The sequence below is a fragment of the Cavia porcellus genome, unplaced genomic scaffold (assembly GCF_034190915.1).
Source record: "Cavia porcellus strain 051 isolate PalLab524CR breed Dunkin Hartley unplaced genomic scaffold, mCavPor4.1 scaffold_4, whole genome shotgun sequence".
Lineage (NCBI taxonomy): Eukaryota > Metazoa > Chordata > Mammalia > Rodentia > Caviidae > Cavia > Cavia porcellus.
The window spans coordinates 10530314-10549262 of record NW_026947487.1 but is presented as its reverse complement, the minus strand read 5'-3'; the positions used below and the strand labels follow the sequence as shown (position 1 = coordinate 10549262).

The following is an 18949-nucleotide window of genomic DNA, read 5'->3' as shown; positions in this document are numbered from 1 at the left end:
CTCCTGTGGCTCCAGCTCCCTATTCCATTTAGGCTTGAGGTAGTAACAGCTGCCCACTGCCTGTGGTCTCTGGGGGCCCCCACTGTCCTGTTTGAGTTCCCTTAACCCTGCCAATCTTTGTAAAAAGCCCCTGGATCTGTGTCCTTTTGGTTGAATCATCTAGGGGAATTCTGTTCCCTGTGGTGGCCGTGAGTGATGCCCAGAGGACCCAGTCTCCACTGAGGACCCAAGCTGGCCCAGGGTTGGAAGCGAGAAAGGTTACCACTGGTAGAGAGGGTTTGGTGGGCTTGGTGGAGGAGGCAAATGGGTCCTGAAAATGAATCAGAGTCTGAACACAAATGCAGGGACTTCCAGCCACCCGCCTCTAGGCAGACTATGCTGGAATCACCAGGGAAATGGGGCAGACAAGCACTTTGGACCTTTAAACCTCAGGCCTCATCTCCAATATCCTGGGCCTAAATCTCTGGGGGTTTGACCCAAGAATTTGTCCATCTTGGGGCTGTGTGGACAGATGACCCATATCAGGGGCTGCAAATCCCTCTCCAGAGCCTGTGCAAAGGAGACACAGAGAGGGCAAGGGACTTGCTCAGGGCCTCACAGCAACCAGGCCCATAGCCATGGCTGGACCCCAGGTCTCCTGGCTCCCAGCACAGTGCTCCTGGCTGCTCAACGGCTGCTTCACCCAGTGGTGTCCTGGTGGACAGGGCAGAGACATCCCACCCCCACCCCCAGGACAGTGTCCTGCCCCTCCTCCACCTGGCAGCCTGCTCTCAGATGGCAAGTGGGGGGTGGGGGGTGGAGGAAGGTGTTGGCACAGCGAGTGCCTGGAATAACATGACATTTAGAAAATGAATCACTGGCACTTTCTGTTTTCTCCTCTGCAACCCACCCCCGGGCACTCTGTGAGCCGTGGGAACACCAGGCCTCGTGACGAGGGGACCTGGCTGCAGGTGCTGTACCACTCTGGGATTCAGCCCTGAGACGCTGGTACAGGAAGAGCCCCTCTGTCCTGCACCCCCTCTTCGGCCCCGCTGTCCTGGAACTGCACTGTTCATAGCCTTGGGTACCTGGACCCCAGGTTGGGGCCATGCTGGGGTGGCCAGGCAAAGCCTAGCAGCTCAGTTCTGAAGCAGAGGTGATCTCCTGGGTCCAGGTCCACACATAGGTGCCCTGGCCTCCGCGGCCTCTCCAAGGTGTGAAAGACACTGGTGCATCCTGGCTTCATCTGTGGAGCCCTGGCTTCTCTGCCTGGCTCACCCCATGTCCTTGCAGTGCCACACAGTGCTGGGTGTGTGGTAGGGACTGGGGACACCACTTTTTGGGCCCCCAGTGATGACTTCCATGAAATGGTTGGTGGCCTGGTTCCTAGGCCCCTTCTTCTTGTTCTCCCTAGGCCTCACCTTCTGCAGGAGACGCCTCTGTGTGCTCAGGGTGCAGGGAGAGCTGGCACACAGTGGGTACGCAGTGAACATCTGGGGAGGGGAGAGGAAGGAGGAAGGGAGAAGGAAAGGAGGAGGAGGTGCCAATCTTTCTTTGATTTCCCTGCTCCATTCTACAGCCCGGACAGTGTGCCAGGACCTTGGCAGAGTCCATCTCTGGGTGCATGCATGTGTGTGTCAGCGGGGGGCGGCCGTCAGGGAGCAGGCGGTGCTCCAAGCCAAGTGTCCAGGGCTCAGGGAAACCCAGAGACTCTGCTGAAGTGAAGCTCCATGCAATGTCCTTTGAAGCCCTTTCGGTCTAGGAGGGACAGTGCTGCACTGGCCATAGAGGCCAGGCCTGCACAGCAGCAGGTGTCTAAGTAGTGGGCCGCAGAGAGTGGCAGGGTTTCTGTGCTGGAGTCCAGGGCCACCTGTGGTTGCTCATCAGGCTTTGTCACCCACCCCCAGCACCTGCCCATTGGTCTAAATCATTCTCTGCTCTCTGACTGGGGCTCATCTCCACCACCACCCTGGCAGGGAGTGTTCTCAAGTACATCGTGAGGTGACAAGGGGACAGGCCATCAGCCAGTGGGAGAGTCTGGATAGGCTCCGGGCTCTTTCAGGGCAAAGTTCCTCCTCCACGCTTTCTGTTCCTCTTCTTGGTTCTCTCCTTGGCCATGTCGGGGGAGAGCACCTGCCCTTCCTGGGCTTTGCACACTGGCCTAGGATGTGTTGGGTGGGAGGACCAGGGTCAGAAAGGCCTGCTTTAGAACCCATACCAACGGGCTTTCAAGTCAGCAGGAAAGCGTGGAGGGGTGCGCTACACCAGGCCTTTGCACTGGAAGCTGAGACTGAGCGGCAGCTAACTACTCACTGCCTAGAGACTGAACAGTCCCATTTTACAGGGGAGGATGCAGTCATCGAGACAGAATGTGACCTGCCCAGGGCCACACAACACTGCTTGGACCCCAGTCTCTGGACTCCGAATTCACTTCCCAGATCTCCTGGGAGGCAGAGGCAGGAGCCTGTGTGTGTGTGATTCTCTCTAAGTTACTGTGGTACAGGTTCGGATATCAAACCTCAAACAGCTCCATGTCTGGTTAGCAATTACACCTGCAGCTCTGCCAAGCTTTGTGCCGTGGCCCTGAGGAGACAACCCAGGTTGTGCAATCCCTCCTGCCCCAGCCTGGCTGCCTTTGCTCTGAGAGAGAGAAGCACAAGGCCCAGAAGGAAGCAGGGGTGTACTCATGAGCAGCCGTTCTGAGTGCTGAGCGGCTACCATGGATCCTTGGGGACCACTGTATGAGGAACTCATGGTGATGCTCATTCTACAGATGAGGAAACCGAGGCTCACAGGGCTCTGTCCCAGCCCCGGCTCTGTGTGCTCTTCTCCCTCTTCTCTGCTTCATTACTTTCTAGAATCATTTTCCAGAGTCTCTCTACATCCCCTCAACAGTGGAGACTGCCTCCCATGGAGCTGAGGCTTTGGGGGTTCAATCTCTGCCTGCATTCCATTGCCAGGGCCTCCGGAAGCCTCTTCAGATGCTAGGAGCTCGCAGCACCCAGCCAAGTTGGGTACACAATGATGGAAGCTATGAGCTCATCCAGAAAGCTCTTCTGACTTTCCCAAGGGTGTCCAGGACCTGAGCTCATTAGATACCTGAGATTGCCCCCCTCCCATCCTCCTGGGTTGCAGGAGGTCCGTCTCAGACAGGAACCTCAGAAAGGGTGCCAAGGAGGGAGGGCTGTCTGAAGCCCCTCTGGAGAAACCCCTGGCCAGGGGTCAACATGCAAAAGGTGCTGAGAGCACTGCTTTTTTAAATGCTTTGGTTTCTGCTCACAGTCAAGGAAAACAAATCCGATCGTAGTCGGCTACACATACGTGTGTATTTATTTATGCATTACACACACATTCATGTGACAATATGTACACTATGAAAATGCACACATGTAGCAATTTTGAAACAAGATTTAAAAATGTAAATAGCATTTCTGTCACTTTCTTTCTGTGACAATCGTGCCTCCCTTCTGTGTGGACAGCATTATGTAGCCAGGGCTTTAGAGCCAGATCCCCTGTGTGCAGATCGAGGGCTTCGTTCTGTCTCTGTGTGGCTTTAGGCCAGCTCTGGGACCCAGGCTCTCCCCCCCCCCCCGTACCCCAGGAGCTGGGTCATCATTCCCACTTGCCTGAGGTATGGTGGGGGTGACAGGTACCAGTTTATGGGTGAGGACTCCACAGGTGGGGAGAGCTCTTATGGGGTAACCATGGTGATTGTCACCAAGATCTGGTTCATCCTTCCTGGCTATCAGTGAAACTACAGGCCTGCAGGCTTATGTTCTGAGCTGTTACCAGAGATTGTCAGGCCATGGCTGAGCATAAACCTGTGACCAGGTCACAGTTCCCCTTTGCCGGGCCCAAGGCCTGCAGCGTGGATACAGACAGAGGGGCCTGTGCTCGTTGAAGGAAGGCTGGCCCTAGCATCACTCAGGACAGAGCGGACAAGCTGGTCAGATTCCAGCTTTCTCTGTGCTCCTTTGGAAGTCCCTAAAATGTCAGTTTGGGTTCATGGGCTGGTTACGGTTCTGATTCCTCCTAACTCCGTAAGGCAAGGCCATGAATTATACAGCGCTGGAGCAGACGGCGCTAAGTAAGGCTGCATTGCAAGCTGGGCTTAATAAGGACACTCTGGCTATTTTTGGAAGGCATTTGCAAGTCCGAAATATGGTGTGTGGAACTCTGATGTCGACTTCAAATCCTGCCGCTTTCAGCTGGGTCAGCACTATTTTCTGTCACTTCCTGTCAACAAGCAACGAGGAGGGGCCGCAGTACTTCATTTGGCTTTGTTTTTAATTTTTAACTTTTTGGTGATAGCACAAATGGTCCAATGTGCCTGCCTCCTCCCACCCGGGGCCCTGTCATCTCAATATATAGCCTCATGGACTCAAAGGGTAGGGACAGACATTCCCCAGCTGCAGAATCAGGAAGAGCTCTGTCCAATGGTTCTGTGCCACAGGGGGCAAAGATAAAAGCTTTTTGTTTTGTTTCTTAGGTTTGCATCAGGGTTTTGTATGGCCCTCACCTGCAGGTGTCTATGACACAGTTGTACCATGTGTCAGGAATCTCATTCAAAAAAGGTGAAGGAGCTGAGACCAAGTCTTTACGGTCCTCCAAAAACAGTACCTAGCATTTAGTTTGAAATTGCACCAGGAAAAAAGTAAAAGTTGATAAGCTGCATCTCCTACAAATGCTACCAGGTGGGCGACCCGATAAGCCCAGGTGGCACCTTTGGGGCTTCTGGAGAATGGGCTGTATCACCGAGCTGGTGCTGGGTCCGGGTGATGTGGGGGGTCACACTGGGACTTCTTTTTGTGGGTCTAGATGGGGGTCTGTTGACAAATAGAGGATTTAAAGCACTAATCAAGCAAGCAGCAAGCCTCAAGAGGCTCAGAGACTTGGAAGCAGGAGCAGCAAGAGGCCTCTACAAGCCTCCTCTGTGGCCACTGTTGACAGTACAGGTTTGTGGTCTGCCTAACTCACTTCCTGGGCCACATCTCTGTGTACACCAGATGTGTCCTTGGGACTCGTAAGTGCAAACACAACCCAACACTGCAGGATCAATGGTGGGCACAGAGTGCTTTGAATGCGACCCCCATGCAGGCTGGACGTGGGTCTCTCTCCAAGGTGTGCTATTGTCCATGGGTTCTTCCTTTCTCACTTTTCAAACTTGACAAAGACTTCTGGTTCTCTGACTTCCTCTCCCACTGCAATTTGAGCCAGAAGAGGAGCAGGGAACACGGCTCCTTCCCCCGCCTCACCGCTCTGTGGCCCTTTCCTCTCCTGCCCCTGGTTGTCTGTATCTGATCTCCACAGCACAGCAGTGACTCCACCTCTCTTCTAAGCCACACTCTCTGCCTCAGCTCCTTCAGAGCTACGCCAGGTGATTCTATAGGTAAGCACTTAGTACTGAGAACAGTTTTTGCAAACTGACAGCTTTAACTTTCTAGAACTTGAATCTACTAGGAGTACCGAACGTTTATTTTGAAATGAAAAAGGTTGACTTTTTGTCTTTCTCTTTGCATTTTTGGTAAGAAAGTCCTCATCTTTTCTGAGGCCAAGACACTTATATCTGGATATACACGGGTGCAGAGAGCGTTATCACCGTTTAGTGCCATTGATAAACACTCCTGGCTCCCTGGGTCTCCTTGAGTTTTTGCACAGGCCCCAGAAGAATCAGTTTTGGAATTAGGGTCCCCAAATCCTTATTCTAGTACTGCCATGATTTAAGGAAGTCTTTGGAGCCTCGCTTTCCTCATTTGTAAACTGTGGGGAGCAACGATAGTCTCTCAGTGTCACTTCGGGTTCAAGGGAGACAAAACATGAGAGTGATCTGCAAAGCACAATGTGCTGTATGAACTGCATTACTTTCCAGCTTTCCTCAGATTTAAACGTGTCCTCTGCGAACCCCAGCCAGGGCTTCCCTTTCGGGGGCCCATCGCCTTGTGCTCGGGGTTGTGCAAATACCGTGTTATGTTGAATTTAGTTTCTAATTTTGCTCTGGATAGATGAGTGGATTCTTAGCAAGCACTCAATAAGTTGGGGAAGGGAAAGCGAGCCATTCACAGTTTTGGCCCCCTCCTCTTGGGGGATGTGTGACAATCTGGACACAATTTGGTTGTTATAACTTGGGGTACTTCAAGTATCCAGTGAGTAGTACCCCACAATGCTGCTAAATACCCCACAGTGCACAAGACTGCCCCACAACAGAGACATGTCCAGCTGCGAATGTCAGCAGCACCCTGTCTAGGAACCCTGCAGCAGACTTTCTTTCTAAACAACTCCAAGTCATAAATCTTATGTGTTTGGAATTGGAAGGCAATCTGTGCAACCTCAGTGAAAACTGTACTCCGGGTTTAGAAATGTTTGAAAACTTCTTGATTATTATTAAAGAAAGGAACAAGATCAGGAAGATGGTGGCTAAATAAAAAAGGAAGATTCTGACAATTTTCCTACTGGGGGTAGAAGAAGAGAGAAATTTGCGAAACCCCAAACTGAAGGGATGAAAGTGTGGGGATCAAGCAGGGTAGGGCTGGGGCTGGGGCTGGGCTGGGCTGGGAGCCCCCAGGGATGGTGCAGGAGGTCAGCCCAGTTGCTTCCGACCTCCTTCCTGCAGAGGCAGTGTCTTCCCCACCTGTTGAAGTGCGGGCATGGGCCTTTTCAGGGTCACTGAAATGTGAGCTGAGGTGACACCCCCTTGGAGTAGACACTTTCACAGTGAATGTGTGCTTCTGCTGTTTGCCATACGGTCACTTAGTCAGTCTGGGTCATAAGATGAGTCAACAGCCACACAGAGCATGACCTGTAGCTGCCATAAAGCTGGGGAAAGAAACAAATACCAGATGCCTCGAATGCCTGCTGTTGAGTGATGGTACTATTTGTTACTGCCTCCTAGCTTAGCATATCCTGACTAGTGCACTGTAGTAAGCCTGATTTAGGAAGGGCACGAACCTGCCTTTTTATCCTCGTGTGTTGACTTGCATGGAGATGATGGGAGGTCTTGCCTGATGGAACTGGTGTAGGGCACAGTGGCTCCTCATCTGTCCATCTGGGCTCTCATAACTTGAAGGGCCAGTGGCCAGAGTAGAAAGAGCCACCGAAAGCAAAGCAAACCTCAAACCCCTCTCCTTGCTGGTAAGTGCCATCTCTAGAAAGATAAAATGGCTCTAATTTTTAGTCACCACAAATGTCACTATTATCACAGATGACATTAATTTTAAAGAGAAATGGAAGAAAATATGTCACATTTCTGTCAGTGCATATGCTTAGTGAGTGAAAAGTTTATACCAGATGCCAATTTAAAGTAAAAACATACAAATATTTCATTGTTTGTATGGATGTATATGTTTCGGTGTGTACGGTTTGTGTCTATATAGGTACAGAGCACTGGGCTCTCAACTGGGAGAAAATTGCTTGTGGAGAACATTCTAGAAATGTGTTTGGTTATCCCCTGCTGAGGGGTGGGCAGCCCTACTGCATCTAGGGGGGAGCCCGGGATGTTACTCATGTAGAGTGCACAGGACAGTGTATTATTTGGTGATGGCATCGATGAGAGTGGGCCATCCCTGCACAGGTCCACACCTAGATTAGCTGGTATGTGTGAGACATAGAGGATGGGGACTTTTCTTCAGAGCACTGCCTTGTTCATTTCCCATCCCCATCTTGGCTGCCTCATTTGAAAGAAACCACGTGTGTCAGCTAGTGGGAGGCCAGCCCGCGTAGCCCTTCTGGGATACGTTCTCTTGGCTCTCTGTGTTCCCTGAAAACACACACAGAGTCAGGTTCCACTGTCCTGTGGTTGATGTACACCCCATGTGCTGTGTGGCACATCTGGGCTGGGCAGCACCAAGAAAGGTAAGGATTCAGCGATGAGGGGGTACACAGGGAAGGGAGGGCGAGTCATTTCACAGCTGTGTGAACACAGGAGGCTTCTGTTGTTCTTGTTTTTCGAAGACAGGACTTCTACACTCATCTTAGTTTCTTGTTTTTTGGTACCAGGGATTGAACTCAGGACTCGCACTTGCCAGGTAAGTGCTTATACCACTGAGCTACTTGCACACTCACTTTAAAGAACTTCTAGGCAGAGTTTGTCTCTATATGAAGACACTGAGGCATGTGGTTTTATAGGCATGGTTCTCACTATATGAAGACATTAGGAGATATGATTTTATTGCAATGCATAAGATATTTCTGCATGTATGAAAGTTGGTACACATGGCAGCAATGAGGTGTAACATTTAATGTTCTAACAGCTAGAGTGAAAATCCAGTAAGAGATAAAAGCTGTCTTTGAGAAATTTCCTTGATAAGTCACTGGGCTAGAGAGAGACTCTGAGAACAAAAATGTCAGCTGGACCCTCAAATAACAAGTTGCCTTCACAGTAAAGATGAGAAAATCTCAACTTTGGCTCCTGAGATGGGGGAGTAAGAATGAATTTAAGGAAGATGAAAAACAGAGGAGGAGGAGGAAGACACAGCAGCTGTCAAGCTGATGAGATGCTGGGATGTTCTGTGGGTGGTGGACCCACTCGAAACATATGTGGCTGTTGAGGGACGGCAGTCAAAAAGTTTTTAAGAGTCAGAGTGGTTCTCTAACACATTTTCACTTTTCTGTTAAAAAATACAGGCATAGTGGCACATGCCTGTAATTCCTGCTCTTGGGCAGCTGAGGCAGGAGGATCACCACAAATTTGAGGTCAGCGTGGGTTATGCACTGAGTTCAAGGCTAGCATGAACTGCATAGGGACCCTGTCTCAACCTCCCCATCCCTGTCTCAACCTCCCCATCCCAACAAAAAGAAAAGAAAAGAACAAGAGTGAAGCCATTGGGTGGTTGTCAGGCAATGTGCTCAAAATCTTCTCAGGACACCTGTCCTGTCCCACCTGAGGCTCTGTGTCAGCTGCTCTGTGTAGGTTTGCAGATGAGGCTGGGCTTCATGGCTAGATCATGGGTGGAACAGGTATACTAGGAAGATGGCCCAAGGCTGAGACATGCTCAGGTCTTGGTCCCTGATCAGGGAGTCCAGTGAGGTTTGGGGGAGACCTTGGTCAGCCACAGAGCAAGGATTTGTGGTTCTGGTCATGTGAATCTAGAGGACTTCCAGTCATTTAAATTTAAAGGAGCTAGGTGTACCTGTTTACAGTGGGAAGCCACATATATTCTAGCAAAGGGTTAGAACAGATGCTTAATGTGGGAGATACTGGAGAAGTGCTTAGGTGAAATGGCAAAGAATCTTAGGCAGACACAGTAACCAAGTGTATTGGTCAGCTTTCCAGTTGCCAGGACAAAATATCCAGTATCACAATTTCTAGGTAGAGGTTTAACTTGGTTCATTGCATTAGGGGATTCAATCCATGGTTAACTAGATCCATGGTAGAAATATCACAGCAGAAGGGAAGAGCAGAGCAAAGCTGCTTAGTTCATGGTGGCCTGGAAATAGAGCAATGGAACAGTATCAGAGAGGAAGTGACCAGGAAGCAGATAGAGTCCCCAAGGTCATGTCTCTATGACTCACCCAGACATATCCAGAAGTGTGTTTTATTAATCCTCTGAGTGGTTCTCCAGCCAATCAAGTTGCCAATCAAGTTTAACTGTCACAGCAAATGAATATTCCTGACATAGCTGCAGAAATGGGACTAAACTTTTGAGAAAAGAAATCCCTGCTAGCTATCATCCATTTACATTTCAGGCTTCACATTCAGAGTCTGGGAATAGGGTGACAGGAGGTATGGCTTAGTCACATCATGCACTGGTCTCTTTAATGCTCAAAGACTATGAGGGGTTTAAAAAAAACACTATGAGGCAGAAGTTCCTGGGCCTCCATCAGCAGTGCACTATGCAGAGCTGTGAGCTCCTATAAGGCATAAAATTGTAAGGTGGGACCATGAGGTTTGCCTATGCTGTACACCAGGTCCTGACACTGACACCTGGATTGAGTTTCCCACTGTCTCTCTACACACCTTCTGTCAAAGCCTTAGATGGGACTCAAGGAAAGGATCATCTTATGATCCTCAGCGCTCATTCTTACCTCCTCCTAGCAAATCTTCCTTTATTGCAAAGGATGAAAAAAATAACAGTAGCAGTACATTGTCTTGACTCCCTTGCAGCTAGATATCTGATTGTGAATTTAGTTCAACCCATTAAATGCCTTCAAGCTGAAATTTGGAAACAGAGATGAGGTTAAGTTGCTTATTCTGCTTACACACCCTTATTGGAACTGAGAAAATCAGGCATGCTGGCTTTGTGACCCTAGGCCCTGGTTTCAGGTCCCTGGACCACATCCAAGGGACAGAGAGTGGTGACCTCCAGAATCTCCACCTTCCTGGCTGAGTCAGAGTTAATAACTCCTGTGGTGAGCCATTTCTTAGTGTTTGGTGGGAGATTCTTGGAGGCCAAGGAAAAAGTCTGCTACTCCAGCCCTTCTTTTGGGTTTTTATTTTTGCTAGTCAGTGCCAGTGGGGGATATCAAGTGATGGCTATGCTTTAAATCATTTATTTCAAAGAGTCTGTGTAAGGTGGCAGTAGATACTCAATACGTCCTGTTGGCCAGCCTTCTCTGCTCCAGCTACCTTGTCCTGGTTAAAATCTCTGGCACTGGCCTCATTTCACAGATCAGAGGAGGAACAGGAAAGGAGTAAGGCATGGTAGTAGCTAGGATTTCTCTCATTTCAGAGGTGCCTTGGGTTTGTCACCCCAGCCCAGTCCTGTATCTGGTTTCTGTGTGGTGTGATAAAGGTTCACTTTGGTGATCTTGACCTTAACCTAGCACTGAAATCTGCAGCTGAGTCCTATACACCTGGCTTGGCTTCCTGTGGTGAAACCTGAAGGGTGAAAGGAAAACCATTCTTGGAAAGTGAGCAGAGAGAAGGGTTCGACCATCAGTGACGGAGAGGCTGGTCACAGAATTCTGGTTACCAGCATGTTCTTCCATGGACCCTGAGCTCAGTAAAGAGGACTCTAGTATTGGTAGTATCAGATGGTTGGTGGCAGCTTGACCTCAATTAACAGGTCTTAGAGGAGGCCCCAAGAGAATCGCCTTTCTCAGGGTCGGGATGGGAAGGTTCATTTGGAGCCCACTGGGGATGTGCTCATGAAGGAGCAAGAGAAATGCCACACTGCTGACACACTGAGGAATGCCTCATTCAGTTCTCCCAATGGGTCTCTGCTATGAACCACATCCCCTACCTCCAGTTCCAAAAATCCCCAAAGTTCTCACCACCAATAAACTTATACAGCTGGCAAGTGAGGATAGATGTGAGTTATTTATGGTCTTAGTTAGTCCATTGACTGTAAATATCTATATATGTTTCCCTCCAGAAATATTAATGCATTTGATTGCAACCCAGAACCCGTGGGCTGTTCTGTAGTGTAGTGTGTCCCATGCAATGTCTCTAAAACCCAGCACTTCTAAATATTGAAACATGGTCCAAAGGTAAGGCAGAGAGGGTTTGTTTTATTTTGTGTTTTCATATGTGGTGTGATTACCACATACTGTGAATATTTACATTTTTAAAAATGTATTATAGTTGGGTATGAGGGTGCATGCCTGTAATCCTTGCACTTAGGAGACTGAGGCAAGAGGATCACTGAGAGTTCATGGTCAGCCTGGGCTCTCCAGTGAGTTCAAGGCCAGCTAAGTCTGCAGGTGAGAGCCTGTCTAAAACAACAACAAAAGTAAATAAATAATAAGTAAATAAAAATAAAAATTGATTATAACAAAAGACACACTGCCATGAATCAATCCCCTTTAACACTATTTCCCCCTTGCTTCTGAATGTACTAGCCCATCATTCTCGCCTCTTTCTGAAGCAGTTCTGGAAGTCCTCTTTCCTAGGTGTCTTTAACAGTGCAATTAAAAAAAAAAAAAAAACAACCTGGTGGGTGTGGCTGCTAAGTGCTAACAACAGACAGCCAGACTCACGGAAACACTACACAGTACCACCATCCACCCTACTCACTGGATCTGGCACAGGGTGATTTCTGGCTCTTCCCCCAAATCAAAATGGTCATGAAAAGTAAATGTTTTGAATTAATTCAGAACGTTGAAGCAGGTGCATCAGCATAAGTGAGACATTCACAGAAGAGGGCTTCCAGAACCTGCTTCAGGAAGCAGCAAGAAAGACAGGATAAATGTGTCTGAAGCCAGAGAGAATGTGGAGGGGGATTCACGGGCCAGTGTCTTCACGGCGATAAATTTTTAAAATTGCAACTGTGTGTTTCTGTCACACATCACGTAAGGAAAGCGGAGGCTACCAGGCGAGAGGCACACCGAACCCAGGCTTCCTGACAGTGCCGCCAGCTCTCACAGCCCAGGAGTGGGTCTCGTCACGACATGCCCGGCGTGGGAATTCAGAAACTGGAGCCACCAGTCACTCCGCACGCCTATGATGAGGAGCCCCTGACTGCATGTGGCACGCCAAGCTCTTCATGAGCACTTTCAGTTGCTTCATGTACTTTTGGATCTGTGTGGTTTATGGACCCAGAGTCAAGGAGAGGTTTGTCTGCCAAGCCTGGAGCTCAATGAAGCTTCCTGAACTGCAAATATGATCACGTGACTCTTAGACGTTTCTTCTCCCTGAACCCCTCTGTGTCATCTCTCTCTCACTCCAAACTCTTGCTCACCCTGGAACCCTGCCTCAACTTCCCTCTGATCCTTTTCTCCTTCAGTAGTTAACCCAGTCAACAAACACTGATGGGGCGCTGTTGCTGCCTGCGGTGTGGTGTGAGAGGTTTCACGGCTTATGGAAGAACACTGGTCTGGTAGACAAAAGACCAGGGTCCTGCAAGCCCAGGGCTGGGCCTTAGTTTAGCTATGTATGAAACAGAAAGATGATTGAGGGACTGCAAAACACAGGAGGAAACATACACAGGATCCAACAGTAAAGCAGTGTGGGTTTTGGCACAGTCAGGATGTTGGCTATGCTGTTCTCTTGACTGAGTCCTTCTAGGGATACCTGCTAATCTCAGGGTGGCTTGTTTCACGGTCACAAAACGGCTGCCAGAGATCTCTGCAACCATATGCCTCACAGTGAGGGAGCAAGAAGCAGAGGTATTTCAGGCATTAAGAAGTAGTTACTTAGAACCAGGCCTGCTGTGACTGAGCCTGCATCATGGGGCCAGAGCTGGAGCAGGAGAGGCTATGAGGTACCTTGAACATCGGTCCCGGGGAAGCTTACTTTTGCATCTAGCAAAGCCCAGGGTTCAGGCTGACTGGTTCACCTTGAGTTACCCAAGTGGCCATTGAGGCCATACAGAGATAGGACATGCAAAAAGAAGCCATTTCCACATTAGCACAAGAGCGGGTAAAGTTACTGAACTTGAAAGTTTGCAGAAGATGCTGCAGGGCTGGGAGCTAAACTCTGAGGTTGGGGTGTGGGCGGGCTGGGCTGATGTCCCTGAGGCCCATGTGCTGTGGTTGCATCTGCCCCAAAGGGGGTGAACTGGAGTCACCTGTGGCTGCTGGGGGGAAGTGTGGCAGGGGTGCCAGGAACAGGAAGCAGTGGTTTGGATGCAATCCCTCCCCCTCTGCCTGCCCACAGTGCTGGCGGGAGGGAGCCTGGCAGGGGAGGAGGGGCAGCAGCCAATACCCAGGGGTTCACAGGAGGACACGAAGTAGAGAGGCACAGGGCAATGTGGAGCTGCCCCCCAGGGTGGATGGTGGCCCCTTGCTTCTGTTCCCTCAAAGCCTCTGTGCAAATCAGAGGCAGGAGCCGCTCAGGGCAGGGCTACCTGCAGCAGGGTGCTGTTCGGCAAGCCGAGGAGGATACCCTCTTGCACAGTCAGGTGTGATGGCCCTACATCCGTTCAGCTACAAGTACATTGTGCATCTGTAACATGTGGGCATGTGCCACACATGTGCACGCATGCATATGCAAGCACACACACCCGTACACATATGCACACACACGCAAACGAAAGCACGGTTCTTACAAACTTGGCTCCTATGTGACCACAGGAGGACAAATAGGGATGGTTTGCTTTGACCACACAAGGGAGCAGGCCATGCTGTTGTCTCACCATTTCCTGCCCTCTGGGGATAGGGTTTAGGTGGTAGCCTCTGTCCTTACCACATGTCTTGCAGCTCTCGGGTATGGGCCCATGTCTTCTGAAGGACCTTTGAGGGGGACAGGGTCTGGTGATCTGGGCATTTCAGACAGGAGGTGCTGGAGAAGCCTGAAAGGGCTCTTTCAGATCCCTTCGGGATAGGTGCTCGGCTGGAAAGTGACCTGGTGATAATGCTGGAGACAATACCATAGCTGTCTTAGACTAGGTTCTCCAGCCCAGCCTGGGTGTGGTTTGAGCAGTTGGGCCACCTGTGGGAGATGTCCCCATGAGGAAGAGAGGAATCAGGGTGGCCTCACGGACAAGGTGTCCAGCACCACGGCTTTAGCGAAGCCCCAGTGAGGCCCATCCTGGGATCTAGAGTTAAGAGACCATCACAGTGGTCTCCCAACCCAAGGCAGGGCTGGGAACCCACACATGGACAGTCGGCAGCCAGGGCTACTTGGGAGGAAGTGTGACCTCAGGATAGGCAGTTTCTAGTGAGGTCAAGCTGTGAGCTTTCATCCAGGTAGCAGGAGGATGAAGGGTCAGCCCTGTAGGCAAATCGATCTCCACTCCAGTGGTGACAGTGAGGAGCAGGGTGACAACAGTTACCCCACTCTGGTCACTTTACTGAGGTAGATCCTCTTCTGCAACTGGGTCCTTGTCAGGTCTTCTGTCCCAGTGACCGGTGCTAACACCCTCTGCTCCCCACGTTGCAATCCATTAGTAGGACTCACCAGCTCCATGTCTGAATTACATCCTGAATCTGTCCATTTCTTTCCACCTTACCTCCATCTCTAGCCAAGCCAGTGGACCTTCCCTGATGGACCATCACAACTTCCCAACTCTCCATCCGAGCTGTTCTGCCTGCTGTGTTCCACTCCATAGCTAGAGCAGCTTCCAGCATACTCCTAAGCAAAGCTCTTTAATCACGTCTTGTTACACCCAAAAGCAATGTTCCCACTGCTTACCGTGGACACAAATCCCCATGGAATAATCATCCTCGTCTCCTCCAAGCTCCCTTTTTCCTGGCTGGCTGTGCCCTCACTATACTGCATCCCTTTCCACTCCTCAAACAGATCACAATCATGCTTGCCCAAGTGCTTGGCATGATCTCCCCGGAACCTGAGCCTAGGCTCATGGCCACCTTCCCAGGGAGGTCTGCTGGGTCCCTCTAGCTCAGTTCTCATAGGGACAACAGTCCAAGCTGGATTCCAAGCGGTGCCTCCCTCGTGCAGGCTGGGGTTGTGTGTTGTTCAAAGCTGCCTCTACACAGTGTAGCCTGGCCGGGGGTGTCTGTGTTGGAGAAATTTCTCCACATAAATTATCTGCAAGGTCCCAGGGCCTGGGAGCCTAGGTTGTCCTGACTATGGTGCATCCCAGCTGGATCTCAACCAGAGGAAACTCAGGAGGGCAGGACTTACGTCTCCATCTTCTAAGTGAGTTAGTTATGGCACAGAAGGGAGACGGCCTCATCACTGAATTTATATTTGCACCGGAAACTGCCTGGCCCTCAGTGGAACAATGAAGGGAAATTTGGTTACACGTCTACCGCTCCGGGGTAAGTAGAAACAAAGATGAGGTTGGAAATATTTTTCACATGTGTGCTTTCTTGGGCCATTCAGAGAAAAACAAGCTCTTGCACCATCTGAAGGAAGCCATCATCCAGTTTACAAGTAGTGATGGAGTCTTGGCTGTGGTCAGAACATCTGGAGGACTTGGGTCGGGCTTTTGCAGGGCCCTAGGGTGGGGTGAGGTCCCTTTTGTTGTGGAGCTGACTTGTAGCAAGGGAGACAGGGCAGAGAAAAGGGGCCTAGGGACAACACTCATAGAGGCCTGGGCTGCTGGAATTCTGCAGGTGGGATGCTGGGATACACAGGCTCTTAACAGATTGAAATGCAATCTCCCTTGCGTGTCCTGATTCTCTGCCCTTCTCTCCCTGCCATTTCCTTGCCCAGCTGGGGAGCACTAAGGAATGCATCGCTGTGCCTGACACACCCTACCTGCCCGATGGCTGATTATCTCCTGCAAACACACACCAGCAGCAGCCTCTTGGCTAGGAAGCCCTTTTGCACCTCACGGCTGCTTTTTGGAACAAGAGCACGCTTGGTGTTTGATGCCTTTGTAGGAAGTGGGAAGCACTGCCCAGAGGGATGAAGGGGTAAAGTGGAAATGCAGGGCTTGGCTTCAGAGTGGAGCACATGCAGGCTGAGAGCAGTTCTGCTGCCTGAGCAAAGTTAGGCTCAGGGCAGAGAGGGCGAGAACCCAGGAAGGAGCGAGGTAGGAAGGAGGGAGCCGGCACTTGCTAATCTGAAGTTAATTTTGAATTGCCTTGAAAATCACCATGCACCATCCAGCTCTGCCTTTGATGGTGGAAATAAAGCAGCTGCTTTTTCTTCCTCTTCAGGGCTGTCTTCCCCCCAGCGGTGCAGCAAATTAGGCAGAGCAGCAGTGGAAGTTGCAGTGGGTGTAATTTCTCAGGAAAAGGTCAGGCTAATTGTTGGTTAGTAGCTAGTAGTGGTGGGGTGCACTATGGGGGGGGGCTGCTCCTGCCTGCTCTATCCTGCCCCTCAATAATGCTGCCTGGCATCTTCAAAGACAACCACCAAGGACTTTGTTTCAAGCTGAGGCCCACTGCCAGCCTTTCACCAGCCTGCCTGTAGCACGTCACATTCCTGGAGGCAGTGGGGGAGAGAGCTGGGAAGCTGGGAAGACACCATCCCTTTGCCCTGGTACAACTTCCTGAGCAGCCCCTGACGCACCCTCTAATTCCTGCAGCAACACCTTCCCTCTGGGAAGTTAGCAGTGCGGCTCCTGACCAGGGAATACAGGCTTCCTCATTTCCCCTTCTTTCTTTCCATCTTCAATTCAGTTACTATCACAGAAGCTTCCTGGAAGGATACCCAGTGCACGCATCTCTAGAAAGCCTCCTGCGCATCTTGGGTCAGATATAACCAGCAATTCGGGGAGCTGATCTTTGCCACTGGAGGCCCTCCTAGCATGGTTTTGAGTGAGCAGCAAGGTGGCAAGATGCCCAAGAAGGGGGTCAGGAGGTGCATAGTCCTGTGATGGATGGAAAAACTGTCATTTCAAAACTAATGGTGGCTCCACTCTTGAGAGATGCAAATTTTAATCTTTGCACAGACTTGGCCTCATGCTATGAGAGCTACTCAAAGGTCCACCAAGGGAGCTTGCTCCTGACTAGGGAGTGATCCAAAGGCAGATGACTGAGATGAGAGATGGCAGGTTACCTTGTTCCCGGTAGCTACAGTGGCGGCCTTAGCTCCTCCCTTTCCATCCTCACCTCCCCCTTCCCTCCTGATTTTTGATCTTGCTTCATTGCATAATCAGATTGATTTTGGAAACTCAGGATTCTGTCCTGACTACTCCTAGGCTGGAAGTATCTTTTTGTTCCCAAGGGCGATACTCAGCTTGGCAAGTGGAGGTCTGGGAAGACCACTTAATCCTGGCTCAGCCACCTGCATTCTTGATGGGACCAATATGATCTTAGGTCCTTTGTATAGTGACCGCCTGGTTGTGGTCACAGATCATCCAGGTCCTTGGTGGCCTATATATGCCAACACAGGGACTGCTTGGGTTTCTGCATGTTTGATCAAGGATCTCACTCCTGCCTCCCACACTAGTCTGAGTTGAGCGGGAGCTTGTGGGGACTGCTAGGTGTGCCACTCACTTCCCTTTGGCTCTTGGTTCCCATCCCCTTGGCCCCAGCTCCCGCACTTCCCTTGGAAAATGCCCATCAGCAGGTGTCCGGATGTCCCTTACCCCTATTCTCACAGACTTTGCCCTGTCATTCCTTGGGGCAAGCCAATGTCACCTGAATAGAGATGTAGACAACAGACTGGGCTGGACAGATGACCTTCAGGCAAACAAGGACTCCACCAGACTCAGTTAGCCAAGGGACAACCTTACAGCTTGTCACGAACCCATTGAAAGGCCACATTGAAGGGAATAATCCTGCTCTCCAATGGATGTGGGTCCCATCTGGAGGTTCCTAACAATTCTAAATAATATTTTCTTTTTAGGGGCAACACATGCACCCCTGAGATAGTGCTTCTTATGTGGAAGCCAGACATGAATTTGGCTTTTATCTGAAGCCTTAGGTTTAAGTCAGTGACACTTGAGCTTTTAGAGCTATAAATGATGCGAACAACTCACTGCAGGCCTTGTAATGTAGGTTCACCACCAGAGGTTTAAGTCAACACCACTGGCAGATCACATAGTCCCCCAGATGGGAGCTTCCTAGATGGGTGAGGGCTCTACTTATGTGTGCCTTTTGGATGGTTTTCTCTATCACGCAAGTCCTCCCAGTTAAAAGGAGGATGAAGTTTGACCCTGAAGGCAGCTGATCTCACTTCGACCCTCAGAATAATCTGAATCTTTTTCCTTGCAGGCACGATGGAACCTAGGTAGCCCCTAATCCATCCTCCTTTGCCTGGCTTCCTTCCTTGGTCAGATGGAAAGAGGTGTCCAGGGGCAGAAGATGGACTTTGCCTGGTTTCCCTGAGGGACTTTGATTGTTTATGGCATCTGTTCACATGGCTGGTCAGAGACTCTGGCAAGGTGTGGTTCCTATCTTACCTTGCTGCTTAGAGTCCTGCTGGCAGCGGTCTTAATTAAATGTCATAGGAGCCTAACAACACATTTAGTCCCACCCTTGGCTGATCCTATTGGAGAGGATCAAGGGAAATACTTAAGGGAAAGTTGGCCAGAAGCTAAGATTGTAAAATGCAGGTTAATATCTTTGGGAAATGATTCTTCCTGGGGCTTGTGAGTTTCTGAAGAACAGGAGTAGTTTGGTCCAGACGATCTTTTATAGGATGTTGTATTGCAAACAACCTTAGCAGACAATATCTCCCGTGAAACCCAAGGGCAGGAGAGCCCACTATTCACTTGAAAATATTTATCACTATGTA

At 50.2% G+C, this 18949-nt stretch overlaps 1 long non-coding RNA gene across 1 annotated transcript; it reads left to right on the top strand.

The window, feature by feature from the left end:
* Positions 1 to 3295: 3295 nt before the first annotated feature.
* On the top strand, positions 3296 to 18949 carry LOC134475659 (uncharacterized). Its single transcript, XR_010046838.1, has 3 exons — positions 3296 to 7827; positions 7972 to 8000; positions 12210 to 18949. It is a non-coding gene; the product is annotated as an uncharacterized LOC134475659 (long non-coding RNA).